The sequence below is a fragment of the Malus domestica genome, chromosome 17 (assembly GCF_042453785.1).
Source record: "Malus domestica chromosome 17, GDT2T_hap1".
In the NCBI taxonomy this organism is placed as follows: Eukaryota; Viridiplantae; Streptophyta; class Magnoliopsida; order Rosales; family Rosaceae; genus Malus; species Malus domestica.
In genome coordinates, this window is record NC_091677.1 from 19,938,408 (window position 1) to 19,944,407 (window position 6,000).

The following is a 6,000-nucleotide window of genomic DNA, read 5'->3' on the forward strand; positions in this document are numbered from 1 at the left end:
ATTAACACACAAGTCGGAGTTGCCTAATGCAACCTGTACGTCAGGACTGGGTGTAATCATAATATACGCTCTAGTGCTACAATCACGTGAAGACTGACGCTATTCGCGATCACATACGAGTCGGAGTTGCCTATTGTAACCTGTATGACAAGATGTCGGAGTTGCCTATTGCAACATGTACAACATGATTGGCACCTACTTGGATCCAAAGCGAGCGTGCGGTGCGGATGTGAACATACACGTGAAAGACTGGCCCTAGCCCTGGGCGAGCACTAACATCGGGTACAACAATGATGAGCAGATAACATCAATATAGTCATACCACAGCCATTCAAAAATTATAATCAACATCATACTATTCATGACCATAAATATAATCAAGGCATCTCCTTATAGTAAGCTTACATGTGCATCCCGTAGAATTGTTTGATCATTTCCCAACAATAAGGTATTTCTTATAAACATTAATTTAATTATGGCAATAGCATAAAGAATTTATTAATGCTTGTATATATGGAAACTAACCAATATATATATATATATATATAAAGAAAAGACTCGTTCACCTGAAGTCCGCACCACAACTCCCTAGCACAATATCAAGGCGTCACGAACGATGGTCGCCTAGAACAAATATCAAATCACGTCTTAGAATTCTTATCGATAGAACACATAACTTACATAAAACACATCCCCAAGGACGTTCTAGAATGATTTGAAACCAAAAGTCAACTATCGGTGAAAGGTCAACGGTAAGGTCCACAACCCTGTAACTCGATCCGGAAGATCTGCACCTAGATTTATGATTCGTAATTTCCAAACATCCACACTATGCTTCTAAAACTACATACTAAAATCTCATCGAGATCCAACGGTCGGATCTCCGCCAATCATGAAATCAAGTGAGTGCTAACATTTAGATTTACAAATTTAGAAAACCCATCTGGAAAGATCCGTACGTCAAATTCCTGATCCGTTAGTTCCTAATATCCACAAATATTACATACTATCATGTATTAAGGTTTGGTGCCGATCCAACGATCAGATCGTCCATTCATATAATAATCAAGTGGCGGCCAATTACATGACCACTACAAAACTATATTAAAATATCAGGATTTCACTAAATGGATGTCAATTATGGAATCGGGGCATAAAATTAGCCTAGGATGGTCAAGTTGGGTCTCAGGCCATGCGCCGCCCCGACTCGCCGGAAAATTCAACTATTTCCAAAAATTCTCAAATTTTATAGAAATGAAGATCTCAACGAGTAAAGCAAGTTTTATACTTGTGGCCAAGTCCAATTTGACCAGAAAACGCCTCAAATCACCCTTGATACTGCCAAAACCCTAGAAATGGGTGTCCTTTGATTTGTCCTCAATTCAAACTCCAACGCCCCCAATCTTGCTTGGGCCTTATTCCTGAGGTTGAGAGAAGTTGAATAAGGATGGTGGTTATCGGTGCTGCTTGTCGCAACGGGAAATCGCTGCCTTGCACTCACAAAGCCACGACTTTGATTTTTCACGACATAAGAGCCAAAATGGCTCAATTTCATAAGGAATTAGAAGGTGGGACAATGGTGAGTCATTTCTAGGTGAGATTTTGACGTGATTAACCAAGAAAATTGATCAAGAGGCTGTCGAAAAATATGGAAGGTAACTGGGTTGAGTCACGCGGGTTAAAATGGGTTCGGGTTAGCCGGTGTTCTACCCCTTCCTTTTCCTCCTTTTTCATCCCTGATTGGTCCCTCCTCCTCCTCTCTCCTCTCCCGATTCACCCATCTCCCGATTCACCCATCTCCCTTCTTTTCTCTCCTGCTCCCTTTTTTTTTTTTTTTTTTTTTTTTTTGCATCCCACCACTTCTTCTCTTCCATCCATTATTCTCTCATTTCCCTCCTTTTTTTCTCATCTTCTTTCCATCTCAGCCACACATGTGGCACAAGATGATGCTCAAGCAAGAATCAACACCTTTGCCTCAAGGGCATTTTTGTAATTTCACTCAATTAAAATCTATAAAAATCGTAAAATTAGGGGCGGGTTGTCACAATCTACCCACCTTAAAAAAATTTCGTCCCCAAATTTTGAAATCATTTGCTATACATAATATACTCCAAAAGATAGGAAGAAAGTATATATAAGGAGGAAATCAAGCTAGAGCAGTTGCATAAAAGAGAATGTCATTCTGTTGGGATTGGATTGCATTGATCCATTTTTCATGCCTCCAAACTCAAACTTTCATTCTCCTTCAATACAATACTATAGTATAAAATCCTTTACGAAAGCATCAAGTCAAAAATAGATATATAGCAACATATAGTCAAAATACACATATAATATAACGTACAATTTAAAATAGTTATACTGAAATCAAAACTGAACATAGAAAAATTACACCTACGCACCCGTTGCATCACGTACTCCGAGAATAAGCGTGTAGTATCATTAGGTTATACCCGAACAACAAATAAATAACTAAACGTACAAATAAATAAAAATACTAATGTAGATGGATCTAAATGTCCACTTGCTTAACAAGTTCAACAATTAAGTTCTCAATATTACGGTATGCAGCCCGCAATACCAACAACTCACTGTTGTCACGATAAGCAAGCAAATAATTCCCGAGTGTGCAATATTACCATCATGCCCCTCATTGGGAAATACACATAAATCATCCAATTAACTCTTCAATCGCGCTCAAGTACTGCCCTCTCGGGGCGACAACGCAAATAGCACACAATTTGCTACATTATAATCTCGGTCATTCAGCGACTTGTTCATAATGCTCTTCTGTCAATCATGTGCTATGCATAAAATTTCCACACTACGTCTCAATAATGCCATACCCAAAACCAAAAATTGTAACCGTGGTTACAAGCAACTAAAATAAACATAACTATGTGTTACAACCAAGCTAATTGTAGAACGGACAAAATGCAACATGTCCACTAAGGTTTGAGTAGCTCGTTTCAGACTAATAATTAATTTGAGGGTGAAATGTGGTACGTGACAAACCTTAATACACATGGCCTTCAAGAAGGCTTCCCAAGATTTGTAAATGAAACATGTGTCACGATGAGATATCATAGTGACACACACACCATATAACCAAACAATGCAGTTCATAATGCCATAGTGAGCAGGTTCATATTGAATTTCCCTCGAGTTTATCAAAACTATGCCAAGAAGAACAATCAAGAATTTGAGGGTCAAACAAGTCCATCAAATCTAGAATACCAAGTAATTGAAATTAATGCATGACATCTCGCTACAATGGTAGCTTTTAGAACATTCAATCACCAACGGTAAGGATTCGCTTATTAGAGTATTTGTTGGTTGATTGAGGAATTAATAGTCACAACTAAAATCTAAATGTTTGGGCGATTCACCTAAACGGTCTATTTGCTTCAAAATTAGTACAAAGTGCAATAGGGTAGACATGTACCCAAGGGTGACTAGAACGCCTTCCGGCACAAAAGGTGAATATGAAATCACAGTCAAAGTAAACGTTGATCTAAACGCCAGAAAAATCTGATATTTTCAAGAATGAGTCATTTTACCAAGTGGTCTAAAATGTAGTCCCTATGGACCAACGGAAAGTAAGCTAACTTGTCAAGTCGATTGATAATCACCAAAACATCATCGTAATATCCATATGTACAAGATACCTTGTACCAGGAGTTTATGGTGATACTTCCTATCTCTATTCGTATACAGAAAGTAAGTATAACCACTCGAATGATTTCTTGATAATTTGTAAGTAACGTCAACCCAATACTCATGAGTTCCAACTAAAATGAAATAGGACAGGCCGAAAGCATTTCGAGAGTAGATAATGTCTTTTGCTACGGTAAACAGTAATTACGTTTACACAACGGGGATGACACACGATTGTGTAATCGTAGATGTTGATTTATAGAGATTTTGGACACGTTTCTCTACAGAGAAGTGTCATCCGGTTTTCAAGTAAATATGGTACTCTAAGTCATGAATGAGATGGTTCATTCTGAACGGTTCTAACTGCTGAAAAATATACGCGATACTCTATCATGCTGCATTTACACAACCAAATCATCCATAGAAAATATCATCAAGGATTTCAAAATGATTAATGTCATCGAAAGGTGTAAAGCAAAGGTGAGGTAAGACAATAGTTCGGTTGCCAAAAACTTTAATCATATCCAACATCCTAAACCAAACTAACTTTCATCGATCAACAAGTGAGGAAAAACACTATAACCGAAAAATTGCTAACCAATAGTCGATAAAATCGACAAGACCAAAGATATCTCGAATTTCATAACACTTCGTGAGATTTTCAAATTTCTTCCGCTACAACCTTTTGGGAAAAAGAAAAGAATGTCGTCCATTGGGAGCACGGCTCCCAAGAAATGTACATGTTCTAAACAAGTTTAACATTTGAAGAATTTGATACAAAGCTGACTATTGATGTTTAGAGAATTTAATCTTGTTGCTGGGATAAGTGGGAAAGTCATTAATAAGACCACTACAAATTCGTTAGGCTATGGAAGAAAACTTAGGTTACAAAAGTTGGTCGGGTAGACCATCAATTCATAGTATGGGTTAACGGCTTTAATCGTCACCCAATTGTGTCACTAAAATCTAGGTACAATCTTAAGGTTCGGCCTTTTACCTTCACAGGTAGGTTTAAGATTCCCTAGATAAGGTGTTTGGTTGGATAAATTCCTAATCGGTAAGCTTTTACAACTAAGTTACCTTAATGCACAAGGAAAAATTGGTGTAGTACGAGAAAGTAGATCGATGGTGTACTTCACTTCACCATTTGGTGATATCCCAAGTAAAATTTGAAGAATGATGCCAAAGATATACATCCTCGAAACATATCATACTATTTCCTTTCGATACACCAAAAACAGAAAGGTCTTCACAGCTTTCTCAATACTCGATTTGCTCCTACAGTGGGAAAATAACTCGTACTTCGATTCTACTATCTACCTATGGAAGTGATCAAAAGGTGGCTAGTCGAAGAAGTTTTGTTTACTTATATGGGTGATAAGGTTAAAAAACTAGGACTTTATTGTTCTCCAACAAGACTTACTCCTAAGTTTCCCATGATTTAGTTTCTTCGGCTTAGGTAGTCACTATTAATCAGTCTATCAGTCGAGTCGCTAATTAATGCATTTAAAATATTTTGACATTGTTCGCTACCCTGAAACTGTGAACCGACTTTCTGGCATAAAGATATCATTCCCAGATACTAGCATTCATGTTCAGTATCAAAAATCATATCGCCTAAATACTAGTTGACAATTTCTGGATATCGGACAATATCATCAATTAGTAGTGCCACCATAGGCTGATTACAGGTTAAAGCCCGCTTGGGTAGATGGCTTCAGATGAAAGGTAAGGAATTGGTCCTATAAGGTGGTTTTCATTAATTCTAGGGAAAATACTTACTACTACCAAAAGAAATTATGGAACTAGTATTGATTGGAATGTCCTAAAGCCGAAAAAAGGAATTTATAATATTCTACTTTATAACGGACTTAAATAGAAGTCGATCTTCCTCCTGAAGATCCGGAATGATCACTAGTGCATGTGGAAAGATTAGTGCTATCGAGGACCAACAATCGTTGTCCCCCATATATTCTTATGTCGAGTGTTACCCTTTTAGCACCACATCGTCATTCGGGACATTTCTAGAAATTTCGACGAAAACTAAAACTTCGTAGGAATTCTAATAGATGGTGTGATATCGGATGCTGCCAAGGAATCAAAACTAATTGTGGTTTCCTATCTCGCAAGATTTGGAAATGATGGCGGGAGAGTAATGATAGGATTGACTTATAAATCTCTGGTGATGTGTGACTCCCGATACATTAGCCGTACGTTAAGGCCATCAACTCAATTCAAAACAGGATTTTTCCTTGGCAGCAAGGTTCTTTGTTAAAGTTTAGAGACGTCCACCAAAACGACATTCTAGAATGACGAAAAGTTGTCTAATCAGCCAAAAACTTA